This window comes from Eptatretus burgeri, chromosome 2 (assembly GCF_056783735.1).
Source record: "Eptatretus burgeri isolate ZD-2024b chromosome 2, Ebu_testis_v1, whole genome shotgun sequence".
NCBI lineage: Eukaryota > Metazoa > Chordata > Myxini > Myxiniformes > Myxinidae > Eptatretus > Eptatretus burgeri.
Window position 1 is genome coordinate 48,538,014 of NC_140962.1, and position 12,103 is coordinate 48,550,116.

General features: G+C 51.0%; 1 protein-coding gene across 1 annotated transcript in view; it reads right to left on the reverse strand.

Moving 5' to 3' along the window:
* ELOVL7 (ELOVL fatty acid elongase 7) overlaps window positions 1-12,103 on the reverse strand; it is a 79,237-nt gene that overhangs the window by 66,220 nt on the left and 914 nt on the right. The gene's annotated exons all lie outside the window — the stretch shown is intronic.

A 12,103-nucleotide genomic window follows, 5' to 3' on the forward strand; every position in this document is an offset into this window, starting at 1 on the left:
GGTTTGGGTGATTCTGAATACTGATGGGAAGGACAAATCTGGGGCTTGTGGATGCACAGGGTAAGTTTAAAAATCAACTTTTTAAATGGTGATATTTGCTATATTTACATATTTTGGGGAGGGGAGCTATGAGGGATTGTTGTGTAACCTGGTGTTGACTCAGTGGTTAGGGCGGCGGCTTGGGATCCTAGGGTCCTGAGTTCAAGCCCCATCGGCTGCTGAATTAATACACCAGGGGGTTGACTCAGCCTGTCATCCTTCCGAGGTCGGCAAAATGAGTACCAGTTCCAGTGTATGTACTGGTTGAGGGGCACTGCATCAGCGACACAGTCACGCCTCAATAAATAATAGCTACCCTGGCAGCTAAGTTGCCATACGACCACCAGGGATTGTTGTATGTGTGTGTGTGTGTGTGTGTGTGTGTGTGTGTGTGTGTGTGTGTGTGTGTGTGTGTGTGTGTGTGTGTGTGTGTGTGTGTGTGTGTGTTATATATATATATATATATATATATATATATATATATATATATATATATATATATATATATATATTTACGGTTGTGGAAATTCGCAAGCCACCATTCAGGTCCCTTAGGTGAGATATCTCTGTAAGTACATGTGTAGTCAGCTGCAAACCCGTTGTTTAGAGGGAATAAATGTGATTCATTCAGGCTGCGACGCTTTGAGATACTAGTTTTTCTGTTCTATCTTTATTTTGAACCAACCACGCCTCAACCGCCATCACACAACAACCACCAACCACAACAACAACAACGCCAACAGCCACGATCTTTACCTTCACTACTCGCTCCCGCAAACATCGCATCACCGCCATTCCAAACGGCACCATGTCCATAAACCACCACCATAAACCCTCCACCACCTTCACCTCTCCTCCTTCGACCGCCATTCCCGCACCACCTGTGAACACTGAGCGTCGGGCTGTCCTGGGCTCGTACGGGACGCGCGCCGAGCCGCGAGTGCAAAATGCAGCCTTTCCGAGGAGAATTTGGATCAGGAATGCAACATGCCCACTTCTGATCCGTCCAATCAGCAAGCGCGGGGCGGTTTGGCCCCGCCTCCAGGCGCGTCAGTGTAGAATCGAGATATGCAAATTCTAGGATCAGGGGAGACTCACGTCCCTTTTTCTCCGTCCAATGGGCGAGCGTGGCTCCACCCCCGAGCTCGTTCTGATCCAGAAATTTGCATATGGGTTCTCCTGCCGGCCTATAAAGCGCCGAGCATGGGGCGAATCTGGGTCGAGTCGGTTTGAGTAGAGTCAGTTTGGGTCGAGTCGGTCTCGGCAGAGTCGGTTTTAGGAGAGTCAGTTTTTTGGTTGGAGAGCAGAGTGTGGCAGTGGCAGAGTGTTTTGGGTCGAGTCGGTTTGGGTCGAGTCGGTCTCGGCAGAGTCGGTTTGGGCAGAGTCGGCCTCAGAAGAGCAGAGAGTGTTTTGGGCAGAGTCGGGTTGGAGCGCGGAGTGGAGTCGGGAGGCGAGGGCATACAGGTGGTTTGCTGCAGTCGGCTGAGGAGAATTGGGGAAGAGACCAAGGAGCTCGGGTCTGCGGCAAGGAAGACGGCGGTCGGCGACGAGGTCGTGGTGGAATCGCTCGTCACGGGACCCAAGCAAGCCAGCTATACTCTTTCCCCAGAGCATCAACAATTCCCCCCCCCCTTTTTCCCCCGCGCTGAGATAGTGCGAAAAGGGGGCCCCGTTCCCACCCCACTCCAAGCAGTGCCAACGAAACCCGCGAAGGAGCACAAAGTCGAGGCACCGCCGCGCTGCCACATTTGCGGCTCATCACAAAGACACGGGTAGGATCCACCCGGTCTCACGGACCTGACCGCGCTTTCAGGTCCCACGCAAATATTGATCCACAGGCCCCGTCTGCCCACTTGTCTTTGAGGGTGGCCCTTTTCTTTTGTTTCTGTATAAATGTGTGTGTGTGGCGCCAGTCTGGTGAAGTAAAACTGTGTAAGTGTTGCCGTGTGTACGCGCAGTCGGTTGTAGATCTGCATTGTTGTGTTTCTTTTGTTGCAATTGCTTTATGTGCATAATTGTTTTAATTGTATATGTGTGCTTTCCGTGTGCCGCGAAATAAATGTGCATCATGTTGAACTGTTTTCCCGTTTCGCTTCGTCTTTTCTTTAATTGAATCTCCATCTTGCTTCACGTAAAGGGTTGGTAGTGGGCTTAATACGCCCGATAATTAATCGGAACCGTCGAGGCCGACGATAAAACCGCTCGGTTATCCCGATAGTACGGAACGGATCGCTTAAGTGGCCGTGTCCGAAGTCGACCTGCGGCGAGGTGCGATCGCCCGGTCTACCCTCCGTGTGGGTACTTAGGTAGGTTGAGTTTGGCGAACAACCCTATCTCACGCAGGGGGGGCCGAAAGGCCCACCCGTGACTAGCTCCCGGCGTTGGTCCGAGAGGGTCACGACAGAATTGTCCGTCCGGTGGGCGACGTGCCGCGATTCGAGTTACGTGGCCGTTCGCACGCCGGCGGGCGCGACAATATATATATATATATATATATATATATATATATATATATATACATATATATATATATATATACATATATACATATACATATATATATATACATATATATATACATATATACATATATATATATATATATACATATATACATATATACATATATACATATATATATATATATATATATATATATATATATATACATATATATATATACATATACATATACATATACATATATATATATACATATATATATATATATATATATATATACATATATACATATATATATACATATATATATATATATATATATATATATATATATACATATATATATATACATATATATATATATATATATATATATATACATATATATATATATATATATATATATATATATATATATATATATATGTATATATATACATACATATATATACATGTATATATATACATATATATACATATACATATATATACATATATATACATATATACATATATATATACATATATATATATATATATATATATATATATTGGGGAGAACAAGTATTTGATACACTGCCGATTTTGCAGGTTTTCCCACTTTCAAAGCACGTAGAGGTCTGTAGTTTTCATCATAGGTACACTTCAACTGTGAAAGACGGAATCTTAAACAAAAATCCTGAATATCACATTGTATGATTTTTAAATAATTAATTTGCATTTTATTGCATGAAATAAGTATTTGATACATCAGAAAAAAACAGAACTTAATATTTGGGACAGAAACCTTTGTTTGCAATTACAGAGATCAAACGTTTCCTGTAGTTCTTAACCAAGTTTGCACAGACTACAGCAGGGATTTTGGCCCACTCTTCCATACAGATCTTCTCCAGATCCTTCAGGTTTCGGGGCTGTCACTGGGTAACACAGACTTTCAGCTCCCTCCACAGATTTTCCACTGGGTTCAGGTCTGGAGACTGGCTCGGCCTCTCCAGGACCTTGAGATGCTTCTTACGGAGCCACTCCTTAGTTGCCCTGGCTGTGTGTTTCGGGTCCTTGTCATGCTGGAAGACCCAGCCACGCCCCATCTTCAATGCTCTTGTTGAGGGAAGGAGGTTGTTGGCCAAGATCTCGCGATACATGGCCCCATCCATCCTTCCCTCAATACGGTGCAGTCGTCCTGTTCCCTTTGCAGAAAAGCATCCCCAAAGAATGATGTTTCCACCACCATGCTTCACGGTTGAGATGGTGTTCTTGGGGTTGCACTCATCCTTCTTCTTCCTCCAAACACGGCGAGTGGAGTTTCAACCAAAAAGCTCTATTTTGGTCTCATCAGACCACATGACCTTCTCCCATTCCTCCTCTGGATCTTCCAGATGGTCATTGGCAAACTTCAGACGGTCCTGGACATGCGCTGGCTTGAGCAGAGGGACTTTGTGTGCGCTGCAGGATTTTAATTCATGACGGCATAGTGCGTTAATTATGGTTTTCTTTGATACTGTGGTCCCAGCTCTCTTCAGGTCATTGACCAGGTCCTGCCATGTAGTTCTGGGCTGATCCCTCACCTCTCATGATCATTGAGGCTCCACGAGGTGAGATCTTGCATGGAGCCCCAGACCAAGGGAGATTGACTGTTATCTTGAACTTCTTCCATTTTCTGATAATTGCGCCAACAGTTGTTGCCTTCTCACCAAGCTGCTTGCCTATTGTCCTGTAGCCCATCCCAGCCTTGTGCAAGTCTACAATTTTGTCTCTGATGTCCTTAGACAGCTCTCTGGTCTTGCCCATTTTGGTGAGGTTGGAGTCTGATTGAGTGCGGACAGCTGTCTTTTCTGCAGACAACGAGTTCAAACTGGTGCAGTTAATGCAGGTAATGAGTGGAGAATGGGAGGGCTTCTTAAAGACAAAACTGACAGGTCTGTGAGAGCCGGAATTCTTACTGGTTGGTAAGTGATCAAATACTTATTTCATGCAATAAAATGAAAATTAATTATTTAAAAAATCATACAATGTGATTTTCAGAATTTTTGTTTTAGATTCCGTCTTTCACAGTTTAAGTGTACCTCTGATAAAAATTACAGACCTCTACGTGCTTTGTAAGTGGGAAAACCTGCAAAATCGGAAGTGTATCAAATACTTGTTCTCCCCACTGTACATATATACATACATACATATATATATATATATATAGTGTTACGGCTGTGGAAATTCGCAAACCACCATTCAGGGCCCGTAGGTGAGATAACTCTAAGTACATGTGTAGTTAGCCCCAAACCCGTTGTTTCGAGGGATTTTATGTGATTCATTCGGGCTGCGACGCTTTGAGATAGCCGTTTTTCTGTTCTATCTTTATTTTGAACCAACCACGTCTCAACCGCCATAACCATCAAACCACCACCAAAATACCTCCACCACCCTCACCTCTCTCCTTCTACGGCCATTCCCGCACCACCTGTGAACACTGCGCGTCGGGCTGTCTTGGGCTCGTTCAACGATACGCACCGAGCCGCGAGTGCAAATAGCGGCCTTTCCGAGGGAGAATTCGGATCAAGAATGCTCCACGCCCACTTCTGATCCATCCAATTAGCAAGGGCGGAGCGGCTTGGCCCCGCCTCCAGGCGCGTCTGTGTGAAATCCATATATGCAAATTCTAGGATCAGGGGAGGTTCACGCCCACTTTTATTCCGTCCAATTGGCGAGCGTGGCTCCGCCCCCGAGGTCGTTCTGATCCGGAAATATGCATATTGTTTCTCCTGCTGGCCTACAAAACAGCGAGCGGAAGGCGAATCGGCAGAGACAGTTTTTGGTTGGAGAGCAGAGCGTGGCAGCGGCAGAGTGTGGCAGCGGCAGAGTGTGGCAGAGAGTGGAGTCGGGTGGCGAAGGCATCGAGTTGGATTCTGCAGTCGGCTGAGGGGAGTTGTGGGAAGAGGCCAAGGAGCTCGGGTCCGAGGCGAGAAGGACGGCGGTCGGCGACGAGGTCGCGGTGGGAGATCGCTCGTCACGGGACCCAAGCCAGCCAGCCAGCCAGCCATTCTCCCTCCCCCAGGGCTTCAACAATTCCCCCTTTTCCCCCGCGCTGAGATAGTGCAACAAAGGGGACCCCGTTCCCACCCCACTCCAAACGTCGTGCTAACAAAATCTGCGAAGGAGCACGGAGTCGGGGCACAGCCACATCTGCGGCTCGTTCGCCAACGAGTCACGAGGACGCGGGTAGTACCCACCCGGTCTCGTGACCTGGCCGCTCCAGGTCCCGCGCACATATTGGCCTACAGGCCCATCTGCCCCCTTGTCTATGAGGGTGGCTTCTTTCCTTTGCTTTTGAGTAAATGTGTGATGGCGCCGTCTGTAAAGTAGAACTGCATAAGTGTTGCCGTGTGTACGCGTATTCGGTAGTAACTCTGCGTCATTGTTTCTTTTGTTTTACTGCTATAGGTGCATTTTGACTGTTTGGCTGTATATGTGTGCTTTCCGTGTGTCGCGTAATAAATGTGCATTGTGTGAACTGTTTTCCCGTTTCGCTTCGTCTTTTCTTTATTGACCCTCCATCCTGCTTCACGTAAAGGGTTCGTAGTGGGCTTAATATGCCCGATAATTAATCGGAACCGTCGAGGCCGACGATAACACCGCTCGGTTATCCCGATAACACGGAACGGACCGCTGAAGCGGTTCGTGTCCGGAGTCGGCCTGCGGCGAGGTACCATCGCCCGGTCGACCATCCGCGCAGGTACTTAGGTAGATTGAATTTGGCGAGCAACCCTATCCTGCGTGGGTGGGCAATTGGCACGGTCGTGGTGGGGTTAAACCCCCACCCGTGACTAGCTCCCGGCGTTGTTCCGAGACGGTCACGACAGAATTGTCCGTTCCAGTGGGCAAGGCGGCCGCCATTCGAGTTGAGCGGCCGATCGCACGCTGGCGGGTGCGAATTCGCAACACTGGTGTCAGAGAGCGGGAAACAAATTCTCCCGTCTCCAGCTAAATTCACGGGGAATCGGTGCAGGGGTGAGAGGAGCGACCCCCGATTCCCTCTAAATTCCGAGCAGGCCAAATTAACTCGTTACGAGAAATAAGATGGAGTCTCAAGGCGAGCGGGAGCCGGGGCTATTAAAAATGGATGTAGAATGTGTAGAATCCATGGCCCAGGATGGAGACCCCGAGCAGGAAATGTTGGTTGTGCAGGAACAAGAACTCCCCCAACCGAACCCAGAACCCGAAATGGGCGCGGCAGCGGCAGAGGCCGCAGTGTACGACACCTCCCCTCCCCCTCTCCACCAAAACCCCCCGATCCTGGCCGAATCGGCTCAGCCGAGTGCACCCGACATGGCCCAGCTATGCGCCATGCTGGCGGCAATGAATGCGAAAATGGATGGAAACGCACTCAAAATGGAAGGAATAAATAACGAAATAAAAACGAAAATGGATACGAATACGCAACAAATGAACGAAATGAAAACGAAAATGGATATGAATACGCAACAAATGAAAAACGAAATGAAGGCGAATTTGAAGGAAGAAATGAGAGAAATGCGGGGTGAGATGCAGAAAATGGGCCGAAGCCTGCAGGCGGGCATGAAGGCAATAACCGGGGAGCTCAAAATGGCGACGCCACGTGTGGGAGCGAACGAGCTCGGGGGTAGTGCAACGGTTGTCAGGCCCGCAAGGGAGGCGGGTGAGGACAAATTAATTCAGGGGACGTGTGAGACGAGACACGTGGAGGTAATGACGGAGAAAGTGACGGTCACACGGAGGGAAAAACTAAGTGGGGAGACCGAAACGTGTGAGACGAGACACGAGGTGACGAGAAAAGAAATAATAGTTGAGACAAGGAAGATAACAAGGGAAGAGAGGGAAATAATAGAGACACGGGAGATAGAGGGTGAATTGGACGGGATTGAAGATGAGCACACACACACATAGGTAGTGGAGGATAATGGGGGTGAGCTCGCAGAACGTGTCGGGATCTGGTGCGAGCAGTTGGATAGCCTCCTCCAGGAACGAGGGGGAGGGAGTATGCTCCCTTGAAGCGAGTCACGACCAGGTGGGTTCGGTCGTGCTTCGCGGAGTTGAGTGGACGGGTGCTGTGGACAGGTGCACGGAGAGCTTGGGGGTAGAGAGGCCCCGGAAACCCTTGGGGTGGCACAAATCCCCAGTGTGGTTGTCCCGGTGTGTGTGGTGCAGATGTGAGTGCGCCCCCGTGTCTGGAAGCGATCCCGTGTGCGAGTGTGCCAGGTTGCGTGCTTCCCAGCACGCCGTGTGGGAGTGAGGCACGGTGTGCGAGTAAGGCACGGTGCGTGAGTGAACGGCCGAGTGCATGGGAGACCGTGTGTGTGTGTGTGAGAGCGGTATGTAAGGGAGATGACGGTGGGCATGTGTGAACATGCAGCCGCATCTCCCGGGGTGAGTTTAATGGAGTGCAGTCTGGGCGTCGCGACACGCAGGTGTGCGTGGGTCGAATGGCGACGGAGACGGCGAGAGAGAGACGAGGGCCGGGTAGCGGCCGTAGATGTTTTGAGCACCGTGCCGGGTTCACCCAGCAGCGAGAGCGAGGTCCGTGCTGTGCAACGCATGAGGCCGCCACGTGCTCGCTTGCAGGAGTGAAACCCAGTCCGGAAACGCCAGCAGTGGATTTGCCGATCCCGCGGACGGACAAAGGTGACGCAGGATTACGTATTTGGACTGGATGGGTTCTCCACGAGGGCGTGTGTGTTAAGCTCCAATGGGCAGAGCACACGTGTTCGCGTGGGGAACCCCTCGAGACGTGAGGCTTGTTTTTTTTTTGTTAAGCGCCAGTTGGCGTCATGGCTGCGTGTGGGGTTGGAATCCGGCAGGAGGGTGAAGCCCTGCCGGATGGTACCGTCCAAGAGGGACGAGGGACGCGAACAGCTGCCATGACGTCACGCCAAAGGTGTGCGGCTGTGAATTGCCGCGCAGGTTGCGAGTTGCCGTGCTGGTGCTGCGCGAGAAAAAAAAAAAGGGCAAGCCTCGTTTTCGGGTGAACAGGATTCCCGGGCATGGGGTGGAAGACCCCCCTGCCAGGGCACAGGATGGGAACTAGCTCGGGGGAAGGGTTAGCTTAGCTAGACTGGCTCCATGGGGCAGGGGTAAGTCCTCATGGGGCCCGTGGAATGGATAAGGTAGAGGGTTTTAATTGAGCTTTAGGATGGGAAAAAAAGTGATTTTTGATGATTTGAGGACAGAGACAGACTTTGGATGTGTAGCGGGGACGTAGCTGAGCTACGTAGAGTTAAAAGGAACGTGCTGTAGTGCAAGGGACGACGTGGGAGCACGAGGTAGTTAGGGGATTTAGCGAGCAGGATGGCAGAGTTCAGCGGTGTGTGTGTTGAAGAGTTGGTGAGTTGTGTTGTGACATGATTAGTGAGTGAGGCCAGCGAGCCTGGGTGTATGGAGCAAATGGGGAATGCATGGTGCGATGAGTGATTGGGGGGAGGCGTGACTCCCGCCCAAGGGACCCCGGGGTCAGTGTAGAGTGAGTTAGCTGGGTTAGTTAAATTTACCAAATGGAGGTCGTTTTGCTGTTGGTGGGAGTGTAGGCTCGAAACCCGTTTGGAGGGGTGCAGGAGCCCTGTTGACGGGCTAGGAGCGTGGCTGCGAAAGGTGAGTATCGCTGAGTGGGTACCCCGGGCACCAGGCTTGTCGGCCGTAGTAAGCCAAGGGCCCATGGGGTGCCGGGATAGCGTAGTGGGCATGGGTGCGCCCGCATGGTGCCATTAGCCGCGTGGGCAGTGTTGCGGGCATGGGTGACCCTCGGAAAGGGGCCTGGGAAGCCAGCCTGCCACATGAGCGTTTCAGGGGAGTCGCCATGGAGGGCACTCCCCGGTGTTTAGGGAGCTGGTAGGCTCGGAGGCAGTGTAGTGCCAGGGGGTGCCCTAGCTGGAGAATAGGCAGAGGGTCGTGCCTGCCAAGGGAGCCACGCGTCCCAGCCATGAAACCGTGTGAGGGCACGGGAAGAAAATTGGGGGGGGAGGCCCAAAATTGTAAGGACACCAACATGGGCGATGGGAATCTGGGTTTTTAGAACCAATAGCTTATGCGAGAGGCGCTTGTTGAAAGCCCCGGGGTAGTTTAAAGGTTAATGGTTAGGATAGATTAGGAAATGTACCCCTCTGCACCATCCATCCCTTCGCTCATGTTGTGGGCCGCTGGACCCACTTTGGGTTAGATCGCTGAACTTTGGGGAGGCCATCCTGAGGCTTCGTTGGGCCTCGACACAGAACGCTAGCTCTCCCTTGCTCCCCTCCGGGAAGGGAATGTAGGGGTTGGGAGTAGGCTAGGTGACGAGATAGGTTAGCCGAACAAGGACAGTAAAGGCGGTTAGGGGACGATTTATAGTGGGGAAGTAAAAATAAAAACAACAAAAAAATAAGTTGGGGCTAAATTGGGTTTTTACAAATTAAGGGAGTGGGTATGTACAGTGACAGGCAAAGGCGATAGGTGGGAGGGAGACCGTGGGGTAGGTCTGAGCCCGCCTTCTGAGTGGCCAGCACCACCGCACTCCCTCCACCAACCTCCATCTCAAGGCAAAAGGCTGGCCAGCTTCACCTGCTGGCTGTGTTTTACTGCAAGGCCTGTGCCGGCCAGTTCGTCTGCCGGCTGTGTTTGCCTGCAACGGCCTTTATCTGCCGGCTGTTTTTGCCTGCTTTTGCCATCCATGCCTGCTGCCCTCGATTCTGCGTTTGCCCTGTTCAATTTTGCTTTGCCCCCCCCCCCTTGTTCATTGCTATGTGCTCCAGGATCGTCGGCAAGCCACAAGGACTGTGCTGTTGGCAGCTACAACACGGGCCTGCAGTAGCGGCCCGTGCACCGGTTGACTTTTGTTTTGCTCCCTGCAAAGTCCATTGATCCTGGGCCATGGTTTTATATACCAATCGTACGGGTCGTTCCTCGACGCGACACAAATTAATCCATAGCGGCAACTTCATACGAATAAACCGTGCGCCGGTTCACCGTTGACTTCTTTTTCCTGCAATCCATTGATCCTGGGCCATGGTTTAGTGTAAAATTTGTAAGTTAAGGTTAAGATGTTCTGTACATACGAGTGCGCCCCCGGAATGTCTGTCTAGCGCCGGCAATTTTATTTAAGTCGTCTGAGTGAGTGGGTTTGTTTAGTTAGTTACTCAGCCCTTAGGTTATTTATTTTGGTGGACACGAATATCATGAATGTCGCACTCAGGGATCCGAAGGTAAAACGTACTCGGGGAAACTTACACATGATGGCACACGAAAATTCGGCGACTCGGTACGAGTCTGTAAAAAGGGGAGGGGGTCGTGTTACGGCTGTGGAAATTCGCAAACCACCATTCAGGGCCCATCGGTGAGATAACTCTAAGTACATGCGTAGTTAGACCCAAACCCGTTGTTTCGAGGGATTTTATGTGATTCGTTCGGGCTGCGACGCTTTAAGATAGCCGTTTTTCTGTTCTATCTTTATTTTGAACCAACCATGTCTCAACCGCCATAACCATCAAACCACCACCAAAAACCCTCCACCACCCTCACCTCTCTCCTTCTACGGCCATTCCTGCACCACCTGTGAACACTGAGCGTGGGGCTGTCTTGGGCTCGTTCAACGATACGCACCGAGCCGCGAGTGCAAATAGCAGCCTTTCCGAGGGAGAATTCGGATCAAGAATGCTACACGCCCACTTCTGATCCGTCCAATTAGCAAGCGCGGAGCGGCTTGGCCCCGCCTCCAGGCGCGTCTGTGTGAAATCCATATATGCAAATTCTAGGATCAGGGGAGGTTCACGCCCACTTTTCCTCCGTCCAATTGGCGAGAGTGGCTCCGCCCCCGAGGTCATTCTGATCCGGAAATTTGCATATTGTTTCTCCTGCCGGCCTATAAAATGGCGAGCGGAAGGCGAATCGGCAGTCAGTTTTTGGTTGGAGAGCAGAGCGTGGCAGCGGCAGAGTGTGGCAGAGAGTGGAGTCGGGTGGCGAAGGCATCGAGTTGGGTTCTGCAGTCGGCTGAGGGGAGTTGTGGGAAGAGGCCAAGGAGCTCGGGTCCGAGGCGAGAAGGACGGCGGTCGGCGACGAGGTCGCGGTGGGAGATCGCTCGTCGTGGGACCCAAGCCAGCTAGCCATTCTCCCTCCCCCAGGGCATCAACAATTCCCCCTTTTCCCCCGCACTGAGATAGTGCAACAACGGGGGCCCCTTTCCCACCCCACTCCAAACGTCGTGCCAACGAAACCCGCGAAGGAGCACGGAGTCGGGGCACAGCCACATCTGCGGCTCGTCCGCCAACGAGTCACGAGGACGCGGGTAGGACCCACCCGGTCTCGCGGACCTGGCCGCTCCTTCAGGTCCTGCGCACATATTGGCCTAAGGCCCATCTGCCCCCTTGTCTATGAGGGTGGCTTCTTTCCTTTGCTTTTGAGTAAATGTGTGTTGGCGCAGTCTGTAAAGTAGAACTGTATAAGTGTTGCCGTGTGTACGCGTATTCGGTCGTAACTCTGCGTCATTGTTTCTTTTGTTTTACTGCTATAGGTGCATTTTGACTGTTTGGCTGTATATGTGTGCTTTCCGTGTGTCGCGTAATAAATGTGCGTTGTGTGAACCGTTTTCCCGTTTCGCGTCGTCTTTTCT